The following is an 18,175-nucleotide window of genomic DNA, read 5'->3' as shown; positions in this document are numbered from 1 at the left end:
AAATCTCTTTAGAAAATCCATTCCTGTATCATTTTCAGATAGGCTTTGACTTTATGTGTCAGAGAGTTTACATAAACAGAACGTCACATGTGCCCATTTCTGTACAATATTTTTGACAAGCACTTTGAAATTGCACAAATTCAGATGAATCCCAGTTCCTGCTTTTCTTCACAGGCACTGTAATTATGCTGGATGCCCAAGGGGTTAAATAATATTTTAGAAGTGCCTCTGTGTTCTTGCAATTACCTGAATATCCCATATACTGCATTTTATTTTTATTGACCATAGGAAGAGGACTCTTTTTTCTGTCAATGGGTTTTGAAGGAGGACACTTAACAGTGGCATTAATGGCTTGCAGCTTGGAGAAATTTTCTCATCCCAAGGACACTGGATATTACAGCAATTGACACAGAGGTGCTAGCATCAGCAACATTGTGCTTCTCACTTTCACTGCTAGTGGCATTGATGGCCAGCTTAGAGGGGGCTAGAGAATATCAAGTGAGGAGCCTGGGGACTGAAGTGGCAGCTTTTCTTCTTTTTTATTTTAGATTTATGCATTTTAAGTCACTCCTCATTGATGTCTGGGAAAGACTCCTAGCAGGAAAATACACAAGAGAAAAAGTAAAACTGTGGAATGCACCAAAATGAGTTCCTGGTGGTGACAAGGTCAATCCAAGAAAATAATTAATTAAATATTGCCAATGCCATTTTAAAACGCCAAGCTGGTGTTTTCACAATGAATTTACTGTGCTTAACAACGTCTTTGCAGAACAAGTGAATTAATGTTTCTCATTTTCTTCTCTTTATTCTATATAAAAAGCAAGAAGAGTCAATAATAATGTTATTCTTGATTCTTTAGTAAGGAAAAGTCAACCAGAATCTGCTTATGTCTGTTTTTCTCACTCTTCCTGTATGTACCATAACTTAAAAAAACTAGTTTGAAATGACAGATAACAGTGATAGATTCATCTATAGGCCAGCTGGACTAGAGGCCTGGGCTGACATAAACTAGGACAACCTAGAGCAGTCAAAAAAGGAAAAAAAGATTGCCTCAAGATTAAAGCAGCTTTGCAAAGTTTGACTCCCTGTCATCTGGGGTGAGTTATCTTTTTTTCCTTAATGAGTGGCAGATTATCTTCAAAGCTTCTGCTTTTTGCCACAGTAACTAAAAGCAGTAGTGCGACATATTTTCCATTGCTGAAGCATGCGACGGAGATTTTCTGTAGGAAAAGTGGGTTCAGTTCTTCTCTAAATAGGTATTTTGTTCATAATTTCTTTACAGCTAGTCATATGCATGTTTTAATGTCCTGTGGTGCAAAAGAGTATAATAAATATTAAAGTATTACTAATTCTAATGATCAAGGAAGAAAAAGATGAGCACCTACAAGTAATGGTTCCAGTTCCCCTTACCCTTGCTTCGTGGTGGTGTGTCTTTGCTACAAACCAGAATCTGATTTTTTGTCAGACTCCTGAGTTTGGCAGTATCAAGCTGGGCTGCTGTGCTTGGTGTCCGACCACGGTAGCAATGATGGACATCTGTGGCTGCAACCTTATCACAGCATCAGCAGGCCAGGAGTACCACAGCCTTGGACTCCGAGTGGGGCTGAGAACTTGTGGCAAGATATAGGACTTCTAGAGCTAAAGGAAGGACCCGTCATGGACTGGGGAAAAAGCATGAAGAGTTAGGTGTCTTGTGATGTAGATAGTTGCTGCTGGGCTACAGAAATACCTGGAGAATTAAGGGCAAATATTTTCAAGGAGAGATTAAGACAGTTTTTATTTCTCCCCTGGGTGATCAAAAGCGTTATTTGATTGGGAAGCTATTTTCTTCACAGTGATTTCATTTAAAATAATACAGAAGAAAACAACTCTGCTTAAATTAACCCTAGTTATTAATTAATATCCAGTACTGGATATTGCTTAGAGTTTTTTGGTATACTGGCTTTTCTGAAGCGAGGTATAAGCTGGGTATACAGTAGTTTGAGATTGGTGGGTTTTTTTCCCTGTTTACTGCAAAAATTCATACATGAGCCAAACATTTATGTGACTGCCACTTTGGAAGAGAAACGTGTTGTGCATATTGACTGGTGGATCCGCAACCATTAGTGCCACTAGCAATAAACTGCTGTGAGAGGAAGCTCACTGAAACTGTCAGCACGCTGGCAATGGAGAACCTTTCTTTTGTAAGAAAAAGTTTTCCAAACTTGCTTTTCGGATCAGCAAATCTTTAAAATGTTGTGAAAGCCTTTTTAGTATTCAAGAGCTTTTACGCTTGTGCTTTTCAGATCAAATAATGCAGTAGATGTCATTTCCTTTCTTCAAGTAATTTGCCTTGGAAATTACATCGAGTAGCGGTTGCCTTAACCTGGTTGGGGACAGGTGTTTCCAAGGTTAGCTGCATAATGACACAGCATCGCTTGCCCAGGAGAGGGGCAAATCTACAAAGCAGGACACTGGAACATCCTAGCAAGTGCCCAGCTCCCCTGCATGTCCTCCCCTGCAGCCAGAAAGGAGTGGAGGGAGATGTGCAGACAGTGGGGAGGTGGCACCACATGGGACAAAGGAAGCAGAAATGTCTTCCCAGGGCCATAGGTGGTGGCACTGAAGGCTCTGGGGCACGCCGTGACTCCCACAGAGAAAGTGTTTCAGCTGTATTAATTGATGTAAGACAAAGTCTAATGGCTTTGCAGAAGTTCACAATGCAACACAAAGGTCCAATTTAAGCACTTTCTGAATCAACATAAAGCAGAGCAATTAAAGAACAGCCAGCATCATTATTATGGTGACCCTGACCTGGTTTTGTGTTCTCATAATATGCTGTAATCATAGTCCTGATTTACACAGCAGCACACCCAGTGAATCCCATCCAATACATTTTATGTCATTTTCCTTTTCTTATTTTGTACTGTTTTGTATGAGAGGATACTGTGACAAAAAATACAGCAACCAGTATAACAAACACCTTGACCACAGAACAATTTTTATTGGGGTGGATGTGGTCTACAGGCTCTGAATCATGTTTGCGGAGCAACGAGCGGGTTCAGTGGTTCGGGACACGCTGGTCCTGCAGAGCGGAATAACCTTTTGCTGCAGGTTGCCACAGCAGACACATCGGCGGGTGGCAAGCAGCCAGCTTGCCTTAGCTGGTACAGTTTGCAAACCAGTGTTTCAGCATCCTTTCAGAGGCAGTTTAGGCTGTTAGAACCCTGTGCATTGGAGTGGCTGACGTGGGAACAGGCTACTTTTTAATGCCTTTGCTATGAGAGCATTCGCCTTCAATAGAGGCAAGGAAAGAAACAGCTGAGGTGGATAATGATAATAACCCACCACAGTGAGTTAAGATCAGTCCTCTGTTAGAGCTCAAGCCCTCTACGGACCACAGTACGGATGGTATTACAGAAAGAAAAAGTTCTGTGGAGAGCAGCATTAAAACCGCCTGGTATCTACAGATTTCTTGTGCTGTTTCCATTAAACTATCCTCCACTAGCACTTTCTTAGCCACTTTGTATGCTCCCATGTTTGTATCTTAACCCTCGGTATCCCCCCACGATGGTCCTTGTGATGACGTAATTTATGATGCAAATTCTTTCAGGCAAAAACTGGGAAAAAAAATTAATGAGCAGAAAAAACATTGTACAGCCTGATTCTTCATCTGATCTGATAGCTTGATACCATTATTAGATAAAAAAAATCTGTTGAAGTGGATTTTTCAATAGGAATGGTGGTTTAACTAAATGAAGATGAAAGTGTCAGCTAGCTACTGAGTTCTTAGGAATCTGAAGGAAGGAAGCATCCTATGATCATCTCAAAGTCTGTCTTGGCAAAACAGCAGAGGCTTCTAGTTTATTGTTAAAAAAACTATAGAAAAATACATTGTTTTCAGCCTTTAACAGAACAGAAGTGATTTTTTTTCCCCAGAATGAGGAAAAAATATTTCTAACTAGCTCTACCTTGTTTGCCTCTACTGAAATAAATAAATATAGGCTGAAATAAAACTAGTAAAATAGATGGGGAAGGATGGGGTTTCATGAAGTATCCTACACCCATCTAAACACACTAAGTCACAGAAAAATGCAATGCTGCACCTTTTGTAATACCGTGGTAACTCTTCACACCTGCAAAAAGAAATAGATCTGAGGCAATTGGTCTGCCCTCTCGAAAGTCTGTTTTATAGCACACTTACCAGCATGCAACTGTTTCTGCTCTTGCATACTTGACTTTTTGGAGACCAAAAGCTGCAAAATGAGACAGTCTGCATTTTGATCAGGTGAGAGTAGTGCAGAAGCTGGATCTCAGTACATATACAACAGACCACTTAGTGAAAAAGGCATTACAAAAATAACTTACTTATTTCTGAATGCCTGTGTTTATACTAAGGTCAAGAATAACTTCAGTTTATTTCCATTTATGCAGATGGAGCTGTTGAACCTTCCAAAAGAATTGGAAAAGGAAGATAAAAAGGAGAGGGTGGGAGAGAGAGGCATAGCAGGTAGGGAATGAAGAGGGTATGTAGTAGAGACATAAATTAAGACCAGTTTGAGACAGATGAAGAAACAAGCATAAGGCAATAATAATGGAAAAGACAGAAGGAGTACTTCTTAAATGAAAGTAGACAAAAATGTGAAAAAGAAAATCTATGGAGAGAAGTTAGAGAAAGGAGAAGCATGAAAAAGGAGTACGAAAATAAAGCTTTCCATTACACGTTTCACATTTAGTATGCAGCAACTGGCACGATTCAATATCAATATTTTTGCTTCTATTATTTTGGCTCACAGTCATGGATGTAATGGTAAAGTCTGAAGAGGTGGGAAGAGAGACAAAAATGTGTCTGTCCCGGTGTATTTGCAATGTGAAGTTGAAACAAAAGACAACATGTAATACAGACAAAAGAACACAAGGAAATGTTTAGACAGCAGTAACTGAAGGTGTTAAACAGGCCTAACTCATGTCAGGTGTTTCTAAATGTGACAGAACAGGTGGATTTATGTGGGAATTTGAAAGTCAACAATTAAGTAGATTTGGAGACAGTTATTGGAAGGACTTCTCAAGCATGAAAAGCAATAAGGAAGAAAGACCTTGAGTGTAAAAGTTAAGATGCAGTTGTGACTGAGTGGTTAGTAGGTCACAAGTCATGAGTAAACCAGCAAATGCATGTTGATAGTGTCAAGAGTGTGAGATGGAGAACGACACTGGAAATAGAGATGACTACATTGTGTTTGAGTTTGAAGAAACCAGTGGAGAAACAGAGGAGTGAAAGGGCAGAAGAATTAGACTGAAATTTTATTTTTGCAGCTCTAACCTCAGTGGACATGGGCAGCAAAAAACTGCATTCATCAAGATCACTGCAATGACAGGTATGGAATGATGAGGGTTTTAGCAAGAACTTCAGCTAAGTGGTTGGATAAGACCTGTATTGAATATTTTTTTTTTTTTTTTATGTAGAAAGACTTATTTAGATGTAGCTTTGGGGCCATAGAAAGATCTGAAGTCAAGGCTGGTGTGCTGTTCATGGCCCTGAATAAGAGATTAAAAGGTGAGACTATCAGCAAACATTTATGAGAAATATAGCACATCTTAACACAAGATGGATTAATTGAAAAAGTCTCCAATTAAGTGACCGGAATAAAACATGCTCACAATTGCCTTGGTGTTTAGACACTTGAGATAGTAACAGACGGCAGGAACAGAAGTTGTAACATCTGAGGACCATGTAGGGACTTGCCGGAGCAGATTTTGAAATTCAGATCTTTTGTTCATGGGAACAACTGTAGAAAAAGACACTTAGGCCCAGGAATCCTGTTCCACTCTTCCATCATCAGAAGAGTGATGCTACTAAAGCTTTATCAAAGCAGCCACAGATTTTTCCCAGGAAATGAGACTCAGAACCACAGGCATGAAATGACTTTAAGAATTGGGCTGGAATATGCTCTAGTGAATATTTCTGACAGCCCTAAAAGGCATTAAACATCTCTCTGTGGTGTGCAGTGAAGTCTCCTAGAATATCACCAGCAAATTGATTTTTTTGTGATTATTAAGGTGTGTCAGGAGTTCCAAGGCAGAGAAAATTTTTAGCCTATTTTGGCAAAATGTTCTCAAGACAGTATTTAGGGGCTTTATGTGGGCATTCCTGTAACTAGCAGGATTGAAGTGCAAATTTATGTATAGAAAAATGTGCTATACATACGAGGTTACACTGGGAAAGGAAAGAGGAAAATGTACTATCTGCTGGGGACAGAAGAATGAAAAGTGACTCTTTACAAACTTGTGCTTGTTTTTAGAAACTTGATGAAATTATTTTACTCTTTCATGGCTGGCATTCTAAATGCCAAAGTAAATTTTAAATTGTAACAGTCTGTGTATTAAAAATAAAATCACCGAACAAAGCAGAAAATTAGGCATAGTTGAAGGTTTTTTTAATAAAGTTTGGTGAACAGTTTTACTTTAAAAGTTCAAATACACTTGACCAGCTTCTGTGAAGAAAACTGAAGGTATTTTGTTCTGAAAACTTGTAGCTGGCCTTTTTCATTGTTTGAATAGATATTCCTATGCATTGTGTCTATGTGAACTGAATATAATGATAAAACTAAGCGACTACTATCTCTGTTAAACATAACGTTCTCTTAAAGTGGATAATTATCAACATTGTTTTCTAGATGCTACTACGGGTTTTATTTTGTAATGTCACTAATTTTCTTTGCCTATTTTTCACTGTGTGTTTTCTAAAAATATTTATTCAGAAGTGACATTTTTATGCTTCATGTCAACATGTGCTTGGAAAACAGGAAGACAGGTATGAATTGATCATCAACCAATTCTGCTATTCAGCACAAAACTTGCATATGACAGCTGTGTAAATTCTGCACATTTAAAAAAATATGCAATACGCAGTTGTGACTCAGTTCTTAAAATAAACATTTGCTTTGGGTCTGTCAGTCTTCCTTTTATTTTGCTTTCAATAGACTTTCAAGTACTTGAATTTCTGTGCATGGAATGGTTCAGGTACATCACATGCCTGAGTATTCCCAAGTGGAGAGGCACGTATTTACAGAATAAGACTGTTAAGACAGTGGGAGAACAGGTTACTCAGGACCCATTCGTAAATCCAGTCACTGGGACTGCTAAAATAGCTGGTGAAATCCCTTTACGCATTTGGCTGACAGAAATATTTTTTTCAAGAAGTCAGCAATTTAGGGTAGCATCTTAACACTCACGGACCTTTTTCATGCCTTTTGTTCTGGTTATGTATGTACATGTGTACCCATGCATGTGCACATGCACACAAATGCAATCCTACACTCATTGTTCTGACATTTTGCAGGTACACAGGTGTGGGCTAAGCAAAGTTTAGAGGAAAGGAATTCAGGGCTATTGCAGCTCCCTAGAAAAAAAAATTACTCTCAGCTCAACAGGCCCCAGTTCTTGTGTACAGGTGTTGATCAATGCTAATCTGTTTTTTCCAGTCTCAACATTCTGAGGTCAATTCTTCCAGACTATGTTTGTTTGTGTAAGAACAAGCAATTTTTGACCCAAACCCCAGTCTCCCTGCTTTGTTGCATGTATAAACAGACCACTGACAAATCAGGTAATGTTTCCTTTTTAGTCCCTGATAAAGCCATATCATCGTATTGCATGGAGAATGAAATCAAGTAACTGCATTATCTGTCGTTATTACTTGTTACCTGATTTACTGCCTTTAATTTACAGGTCTATGTCTAGATAAATTAAAATTGATAAAATGCGTGATTAAAACAGCAATTTAAGTGAACCAGCTGAAGGGGAGCAATCACTGTGAATGAAAGAATGTAACAGAATGCACTGGAATAATTACTTTTTATTTCTAATGAAATGTTACTCTTTTCTTTGGTCTTTTTTTTATTTATTTTATTTTTGCTGTCAGCAATACCTTACTTAAATATCCTTGAAGATCACTGTTTTTAAGTTGAATAAGGAAACAGAAGTGGTAGACATTTCTGTGATTAATCATTTGTACTGTTTTGTGAAATCTTAGTGTGTAAAATCACAACACAAAGTCATATATCATATAAATAAAAAAATGGCTGCAGTAAAACCAACAAAGAAACTGTTGCCATACAGAGGTTGACAACATTTAGGAACAGAAATATTTACAAAACTTCATTAATTTTGCCTTTTTTTGCCCCAATATTAACAGATACCTGCACTGTCCTTTTTGGCTGCTACAATGACGCTTTTGAAACCTCACGTTCAAACTCCCACACAAGATTTTGTGGGGAAGCATCCCGTTGCTTCTTTGGCTCAGAATTCACTTCTGTTTAAAGAAAGCAACTCATGTAGACTTTGCCCATTCCCATTCCTGATTTCATTAATCCACACTTGGCACCTAGCATCCTGATATATTCGTCAGAGAAGAATAAAGAAAGTCTTTTTCATTAGTAGTGTTTGCAGGAAATCTCAAGATTTCATGATGTTTGCCTTCCTGCCTTTACAGTTCCATACACACTTCTCTTTCTCAAAGGGCTTCCCCTTGCTAATTTTAAACAACACTTTCTGATATTTTAAGCATATCTGCAAAGCTCTAATGTTACTGGAATTTAAAACTCCTTTGAAGACTGCTGCTCATTCTTCTGTTGGCCAGGAGATATTTATGTATGTATATTCTTAGCCATGGAATATTATTACAGAATTTGTAAGCAGCTACACTGAGGTCTGACTCTGTGGCTTCTTCTGAAAACACAGAACAGAAAATACCAGGTGAAAGGTAAGCAAATGTGGTTTTAAGCACTGCAAGTACCAGTTCAGACTGTAGGCTAGTTGACACCTTAATGGGAAATCATGTTCTGAATATATGCGCTATCCACAGGGTTTATGGAAAGGAGTGTACTGAATGATCCACCTATTGTTTTGCACAGATACTCATGGACATGATCATTTTTAAAAATCCTGGTTTATGAAGATCTTTTGCATAAGGACAAGTTTTTGCATGTGATTGGGTTTCCTAAATGGTATGATCAGTCATTGTCCAAAAGGTGACGGGAGTCTTTGTTGTAAGTGTCCCTTGCAGTGACAATTTCAGCTATATCAAATGAGGTTCTCTGAACTGTTCCAATAAATTCTTATAATTCAGGTGGACCATGGTCCTGTGTGGCTACTCCAGCATATGCATGAACCATTGCTATTCACCATCTTGAACTCTGTGTAAAAATATCCCATCTTAACAAAATACTTTACAACATACCGTCCTGTGTGAACATTTCTGCATCTTCAGGAATGGCCTGTCAAGCCATTTATGTCCTTGTGCAGGGACTAGCTAAGGATTTCCTGGGCCAAATGATGCCTAAGTGCACTGGGTCTGCATACAGGCACAGCCATTACACCCAGCAACAGGAACTTGAATTTTCTCCCTATATTACAATTTTAAATGAAATTCCACAGATTTCTTACAATTAACAGAATTTCAGAGAAAAGACAGAGTCCCTTATTGCAATTATTGCACTTTGACTCTTTCAAAAGCCTCAAATCGTGACAGGTAAACTTACCAGTGTTTAGTCTGTCAAGTACTATACTCTCATCACTGAAAAAGTATGGTTCTTTTAATATTGATTTTAACTAGTTCCTAAAACACATTCAAATGCTTGGGATATCATATATTAACATCTGTAACAGTAACGACTACTTAACAGTTACCATTGTCATTCAAGGTATTTCCTACCTTGAAATGCAGATGTTGTTATGGATCACACTTAATTGGCCCTGTCTCTTCCTGTCCGGTGAAAGGTTCTACCCAAACATACCCAAGTGTAGCTGCATACCTCTGAATTCCTTAGGAATTTTCTTTCATCATGAGGGTGCAACTAGAACTGGCACATCCATGCTTTTATAGCCCTAGTTCAGATTAGGTGGAAGCTTAAAAACATTTACTGACATACCTACTTTCACTTTCCAACCCTAGAGAAAATCTATAGTACCTTAAAGTTCAGAAAATTTAAGGCTGTCTATTTGTTTATGATTATGAGAGATTCCACGGTATTGTTGTAAACTGGTATTTTATGAAAAGAATTGGAAACGGTTTCTGTTTATGTTTAAGTATTGATAAATATTCCATGAGATGTTGCAACAATAAATGCATCTTTGATTTTTGAAAGTTTTAGGGATTACGGTTGTTAATTTTTTGATATGTAATTGCTCTAGCAGACCCATTTTAATTGTTTCTGCTGCAGCAATCAATGAGTATCAAATTCAAAAATAGTATAGTAATTAATTTGTCCTTTGAAGAATTAATTTATTAAATTTGGACATGAAATCCAGTCCTTAAAGTGTGAAATAGTGACATTTTACTCCTGCAAATCTCAAACCATTTAACTATGAGCTAACTACTGATGTCTCCATAGTATGCAGTCTCATGCATTATGCTGTCTGCTTTGAAGACTAGGATTTAAATGAAGTTACCTAGTAGCAGGTGCAATAAAGTTCATGATAGGGTATGACGTACAACAATATTAAGTTATTATACCTGTTATGCAGATATACAATGTTATTTGGATCTTGAAAGTCTTCCATGTTGAAGAAAGAGGAATGATTTGTCTTGGAGGCTGATTTAAAACTTTTTCAGCTGTCTTTCAGGGAGGCCCATAGGTTTGCTATGTCACAGGCATTCCCAAGGGAGATGCACTGTCATAAGCATAGGCAAGGTAGTCAAATGGCATGGAACTGTAATTTATTTCTTGTCTGTCATCAGTTTGCCTTCACACAGATGAAATGCTGCTCTCACTGAAGTCAATCTTTTTAAAAGATGCCTGTGTTTGTGTGTCTTTGTGCATGCACTTGTGTATGTGTGTGTGTAATTACACACACGCACCAGCAGAAAAACTTCTGGTCAAATCATTTTACCTGTTTTAACAAATAGAAGATATGGTGTCATGATTTCTGTCTGTGTAGTCAGCATTAAGTGATTGAGTGTGTGGCTGTATTTCAAGTCTCGTAGGCCAGCATGAAGCACGTGGACAGCTTATATGTAAAGTAGATTATGTGTATATGAATAGTGCAATTACAAGCCAAATGTGTTATGTTTATGTGTGTGTGGAGGGCTAACACGTTACAAATACATCTCAGAGTCCTGCCATAAGAAATGGAAGTGGTCAGTGTGCTGCCAAGTGTCACTCTTGTTCTGAGCACCTGATCTATAAAACAAAGTCATGTACCTTTCTACACCGGACAGTTATCACAGTATTGCTTCACAACAGCGATAACAAAAGTGAAGCAACAGAAAACTGTATCTGATCTTCAAGGAGCCTGTCTTTATTTAGACACTTGATTTCAGTTAACTTCTATAAGTAAGCACTCCGCCCATGGGTATTAAAGCTGCCATGTGTAGACGTTATACTGCAGTGGGGCTGGTGGAAGCTTTCATCAGTATATGGAGATAATAACATATGAGGTCTGATTTTCATTTCAGATATATACCAATGCGCAGAGTTGACTCGCTGAATTCAATGGGATGATTTACAATTTATGGCAGTGTAAACACAAGAGAATCACCCTGATTGCAACCCAAGGTTACTCTCTGCTGGCTCTTGGGTGACATGTTTTTCTGGAAAGCCCAACATAATCCATCTATAGTCAAAAGGAGGTCAGTGGTACTTTGAAGTATCCATTTTTTTTCTGGGAGAACTGGCAGGGCAAGAGAAGAAGGTTATGAAGATCAAGCCACTCATGGCAAAGGAAGGAGGTCTAGCACAGGAAAGAGATTTAGAGTGATTACCAAGCAAAAGCAATTACACTCAGGCAAGTGTGCTTAAAAATAATTCTCCATCTTATCAACTTTGCAGTTTAACTCCACAAAGTTTCTATGGCAAGACTGAAGGAATGGTATTTGAGAAAAAGATTTCAAGGAGAACAAAGGAAATGATCTAACAGAAAAATAAAAAAACAAAAGGCAACAAAAAGAGAAAGGAAGAAAGACAAAAAGAAGGAAAGGAATAAAACAAGGAGAGGTTAAGGGAGGAGAGAAAGATTTTGTCTTTTTTGCCAAAATCAACTTATCTTCTCCGGTCTGGTAGTGTTGTCTAGAGAGCAGTTCAGTAAAGATGACAGGAGATCTCTAGTGTTTCAGGAAAATACATTTCTTGTATTTACATCTAATGCAAAATTATTTTGCTTTCAAAACTGGGCACTGTGGACAACACCTACAGGTGTATTTATAGTCCAACACATCACCAATTATTTAATTTATATTTCCATAGTAACTATTAGCAGAATGCAGGCAAAGAGAATACGTGCAGTCTTTGTTCAACAATTACACTGCCACATACCCAGTGCTGTTCGGTTGTATACAACAGTTTTAAAATACACACCTGTGGGGCTTTTTCCTACTGTTGTTTGATACTGTCATGGTAGCACCTGGAATTTCTTGATATAAAAAATACAAACGCACAGGAAAATAGTATTCTCCAATCCAGAGGACCAACAGTCCAAATTTATAATAAGGTGCAAAAGACATGCAGATGCATAAGGGGTGAGGACCTAAGGGTGAGGCTGAGGTGACAATAACCATGGGTTTCCTCATGTACGTATACAGTTGTCACATAAGCCACAGATGATAACCAGTCTCCTCCAAGCTACATACCAGTGACCTGTCAGCACTGTGGTAAGAAAAGTTGTGAGAGAGGATTTAGGCCATAAAAAGTTGAGACTGTGAGGAATGGCGACGCTTATTTCTCATAAACTTACATTCATGTGCAAGTTGAGGAATACTAATGAGCGTAAGGCCCACTATCACAAAGCAAAGTAACCACGTCCTTGTACAATGCTAGGAAAAATCTCACGGATCGGGTTTTCACAGGAAGCACAGACCAAACAGACCAGGGGTACGACAGGAGTGGTCAGGGTAATCAAATTGTACTTTCTGTGGGCTATTGGCAAGGTTTAAAAAGGGATCTTTGGAGCTCATTTTCTGCTAACCGCTGAGGTGAAGACTGCATTCGGGTCCTGTTGAAGTCAAGGGCGAAAAATGGTGACTTTTACTCCGGGAAATGCCTCTGCAAACACAAGTTCTTCTTTTCACCATCAGCTATCATTTTCCCCTCACTGACCATGAAAAGAAGTGGTTGCCTCAGGTAATTATGTGTACAGGAAGAAATTCTCACTGCTTTCTGAATATCACCAATAACACGTTTAAGTGATTTACTGTACCTTGTAATTGGTTTTCTGAAAATATGAATATTTTACTGCCACTGTGGCAACTCTCCACAGCATCTATAATAGCGGCATTCTGCAGGACATGATTAATGAGCTTTATTTTTTGCTCTGTCTAGAAGTAAGAAGGTTAGAAGTTCTAAAATGATTTTCTTTTTGAGGACATGAAAAAAGATCATAAAGCTGCATCTGATCAATGTGTGAGAGCTTTTTTGAAGGGCCAAGCAACCGAAATGATGCAGCAAATGTTAGAAACAAGCTAGAGGAAACCCATCATGCATAAAGTAATGCCACCTTAGTATCATACGCTTCTTTATAGCTAATTTGGGGAGGAGGAATTGGAGAGGAATTATCTCTGAGCACATGATGTGAGAACAGGAAAGCATAGAAGAATGTCTGTGAATGCTGAAGCCTACTTTACTCTAGTTTGTGCCTTTGAAATCTCTTAAAAATATAGGTGGGTTAAAATACTATAAAGGTGAGGTGAGTCTTTTGGTATGCTGTGCAAAAATAAGTGAATCAACTTGATAAAGTATGGAAATGAGATGATACCAAACACTGCATTTGTGACTTGCAGTGGAAGATTTGCAACCTTCAGAAGACATTTTGCTATCAATTTCTCCTTGTTTACAAGCAGGAAAAAGTGGATGATGATAAAAGAAACCCTTCCTGTTGAAGACTCTATGTTGTTTTAAAGAATCTAGTTTCTAGATCACATTAGGAAGCGTTCTTAAATGGAAATAATAATGGGTAATTTCAGGTTCCGTGGAACCCAATGCAATTCACAATCCTGGGTGAGGCACTCATGCTCTCTTATATAATGCAAGGAGAAAGCTTTAAGCCTAAAAAAGTGGTTTAGTAAAACAGAAATACAATGGAGAGTAGAAGTGTTTGCATCCTGCCTATGACAGACAACTCCTCTGAGTCAGAGATGGGCGCCTTTTTCTTAACAAGGAACTGAGCTTACTTGTTTTCAGCATGTAAAGTGAAATTGTTTATTCCAAGAGATGACTGGAAGAGTGAGTCCTACTGCCCTTTTAACCACTGGATTGGCGGCTGCGGTACTTATGAAGATGTAAGAGACTTAAGCCCTGACCTTAGGGCTTTGTTCTAATAATAGCAGGAAATGGTTCTGAGTTTGCTTTACCACTATATCCCATGGAAATGATATGAATTTGCATTTGCTAATTATTCACAAGCTGGTTCATAGTCATATGTGCCTCTTCTACTATATACCAGACAGTCTGGTTAGAATAGTCTGTAAAGCTTTAGAACATCCGAAGGAAAAGACAAAGACAGAGAGGCAGATGGAAAATAGGCAAAAAAAGGCAATGGGGAATAATGTGTGACAGATCATGGCAGACCAACCTGATCTCTGTCTGTGTTGACATAGCAAGCATTACAGGCAAAGGAAAGAGAGCAAAGTCTTAAAGGATGAATTCACTTGTGCTTGAATACAGTTTGCTGGGGATGAGAGAGCACAACACAAGAGCTGTAAAGCAGGAAGAAACCTAACAGGGAGACTGCTAAAAAGAGAACGGTGTTGCTGGAAAAAGGTAGCTAGTGTAATTCCTCAAGGATAGGTCATGAGGCCAATTATACGTAATGTTTTTACTGGTGACCTTGGCACAAAGAATAGCTGTGTGCTGATGAAATCTGCTGATGACACGAAGCTGGGAGCAGCAATCAATACAGAGGAGCATCAGAATATCATATAGGAATTGGATGACCTTGAGGACTGGAGTAATAGGAACAGGAGGATAACAGGTAGTACCAAGTGCAAGATCATGCACCCAGGGACTAAGAAGAAGAATGACTGCCATAAACTGGGAATGCAACAGGTGCAAATGAGAAAGGAGGGCAAGTCTGCAAGTGTAAGAATGCCTGTGAGCCACTTAAAGGATACAGCTGTCAAAAAAGTACATGAAAAGTATTTCCAGTGCTAGAAATAGACAAAACCATTAGTCAAATGGTCTAAAAGAAATTTTTTAGAGTATATTCAAGTATTTACATGAAAAAATCCCTAAAAAATTACAACTGAATAGGTGTTGCAATAGAAGAGGAGTCTCAGGATATGGATACGTGAATGAGTCATTGCAAACCTGGGAAGGTTACTAGTTATCATGAAGCAGTTTCTACTAAGTGCTTATCTGCCTACACTTGTCTCATGGTAAATTCAAGGTACTTTTTCTTCATTCTCCCTGCAAGTGAAGCTATCTTGGACTTAGCAAGAAGAATATTATGGCAGCTTCCACGAGGTGGCTAAAAAGATAAAAGGCATGAGTTCTTGTTCAAGTAATCTAACCATAAAATAAGTTACTTTCCCCAGTCTGGCCAAACAAAAGATTAGAAGGGTCAGGATTGTGTGTGTAAATATGCAAAGGAAGTAGACACCAGAGATGAAGAAAATTTCATTGAGTTAAAGAACAAAATAGCCTCAAGGTTGAATGGTATTTAATTTGCTATATTTTGAATGGAAATTATCAAATAGTTTCTGATCACAAGGGTGGGTGGGCAGTTGTTTTCCAATAAGCGTCTTGAAAGCAAGAAACCTAACTGCTTTTGGACATTTAGCTTGAAATATTTTCTTAATGACTGCCAACTCTGTGTTTGTAATTCTTGTTAGCAAGGTGTTTCATGTGTGGAAGAAGTAGGAGAAGGATACTTGGGTTGTGAAAGTGTCTCTGGGGAGGAGGCAGTTCTCAGGAAAGCGTTCCTTTTCTGTGTTTCTAGTACTTGATTATGACAAATAAAGACTCAGTACAATGTGCTTCTGTGTTGTTTTTCTGTTATTCTAATCCTGTTCCTGAATGTCTTACAGTGCTCCTGAGTATTGTAATGGAAAGAATATATGACTTGAGCCTTTTAAACAAAAATAGAACCTCTGACTATTAATAACACAGTGAGTAAATGAGCAGTGAGTGTATGACTGAGCACAGATGAATTTCAGTGTTCCCTTACATGCTAGTGTGTTTTTCTCATTTATATTTTTTTCATCTGACTTTTAAAAAATAATAATTATGAATCCTCTCTTTCCTGCCTTATTGAGATGAGGGAAACTGTTAAGATGGTGACTGGTTAGGCTGACATTTATACAAATGTCATGATCAAAATTATACCAACTATAAATTATATAAAAATAACTACAGTATATTTAATAATTCCATAAATTATTTCAAATAATGACCAAACGCATATGGGTAGCCTGAAGATGATATAAAAATGGGAATTCCCGCAAACACAGAAGGAAAACAGATGCTCACATTCTGTGTTGAGGGTCTCTGCCCTGAAAGGTAGAGCAATAAGAAAACTTGGAAAAGACGACAAAAAAAGATACAGTTCTATGTATCTTTGTGTGTGTATGTGTTAATACATCTGGGGAAAGAGTCATCTGCTGGAACTACCTCCACCCATCATGTTTCCATGGATACAGCAAGACTGTAAATATTCTTAAGGCATATATTTTTGCCTGTTTTTAATTGAGACCTCTGTCTGGGAAAGCACATGACTACCTGCTCTAACTTTAAGCACATAGCTAGCTATTAAAAGGAGAAAATGGAGGTAGAGAATAGATGATTCACATGACTTCAAAAGATGCCTGAAGAGATGTTCTCACAAAAAAAACAGAGAAACAGACAGAAAAACGTCCTGGCTGTCTCACTGTAAACAAATGGGACTGTTTAATTGCACAGAAAGGCTCGAGCCCCTCAGTAAAATCTGTGGACCAAGAACCAGAAAGAAACGTCTAACATTTGTCGGTGGGAGTCTCAACATAACAAAAGCAAGTTGCAGGAAACTCAGCATACTGTTTCATTTTTCCTGGCTGTTTCGCCTATGAAAAGCAGAAACATAAGTTACTTCATGCTTCATTTTCCCATCTTTATTGGCTGATTGAGAAAATTATTACATATCCTGTCCTTTTTCTCTGTATGTATCTGAGCTGGTCATAACTCTGAACTGATCACTTGTGAACAGTTTTGATACTTTGAAGTTTGCTTTCATGAAACATCACAAATATTTTTGGTATTTCCCATGGTGTGGGGTTTCAAAAAACTTAACTTGCAAATTTTAATTGCTTTCATGAAAATGTCTAAAAAGTAATCTGTATTTCTACTTTTTTTTATTACATTTTCATAGATTTACAACATATAATGTTAAGGAAGATGTTGATTAGTAGAGATTTAAAACCTCTTGCATTCGCTTCAAGTTCAAGCTCTTTCTCTCTTATTTGTTTTCTGATTAAATAGTTTTATAGCACAGTTTCCATCAAATCCATTCTGATAAAAATTTTTGACCAACTGCAGGTAGTAATAACCATTTGGAACAAAATGATGACAGATAACCTGTTGATAAGCAATTTAGCTTACCTGATTTAGAAATGAATTTTCAGAAGAACAGCTAATGGGTTTCTTTTCAAATAAATCAAGAGCAGACATCTAAAACCAGGCAAAAAAAAATATTAAATTACATAGTTTTGTGTCACATTATTTCTGTCTAATCCTTGCAGTCTAAAACTTAATACTTACACTGATGGGAATATTACCAAAGTAAGGTCAACTCCACACACTTTATGACCAATATATTTTTAAGTGACAATTGTTAATCTGCCAAATAAATGCTGCAAACAACCTGATTATTTAAAAGATGCTGTGTGACTGGCAGTTATTGACATTACTGAAAATCACATAATATGATTCTATAATTGCTTTAAAAAAATTCTGTTGCTATGTATGAGTTAGATCCTGGGCAGGTAGTATGATGTTTTTGCTATCAAAGTACAAGTTTTACTCCTGTATCTTCACATTATATAAACCCACAGAATTAATATGTGAAATAAGTTTTCCTAGAGGAAAAGGTAGGCTATGCCTGACAAAAGTTTGATTCAATAATACTTTTTGGATAGTGAGATTTATTAGATGATTCCAGTGCTTTTTAAAGCAAAATTGCCCTTCTTTGCAATGTGGTTTTCCCCATAAAGTGAGGTCACAAAATATGCTATAAATCA

General features: G+C 37.7%; 1 long non-coding RNA gene across 1 annotated transcript in view; it reads left to right on the top strand.

The window, feature by feature from the left end:
• The window catches only part of LOC130150551 (uncharacterized), a 30,584-nt gene extending 14,644 nt beyond the window's left edge, over window positions 1–15,940 (top strand). Inside the window, exons 2-3 of the long non-coding RNA XR_008822254.1 lie at window positions 7,461–7,582; window positions 8,171–15,940. This is a non-coding gene — a long non-coding RNA (uncharacterized LOC130150551). The remainder of the gene's footprint in view (window positions 1–7,460; window positions 7,583–8,170) is intronic.
• Window positions 15,941–18,175: the final 2,235 nt, after the last annotated feature.

The sequence above is a fragment of the Falco biarmicus genome, chromosome 5, assembly GCF_023638135.1.
Source record: "Falco biarmicus isolate bFalBia1 chromosome 5, bFalBia1.pri, whole genome shotgun sequence".
Classification (NCBI taxonomy): domain Eukaryota; kingdom Metazoa; phylum Chordata; class Aves; order Falconiformes; family Falconidae; genus Falco; species Falco biarmicus.
Note: the sequence above shows the minus strand (reverse complement) of the source record. Positions and strands in the feature narration are given on the sequence as shown.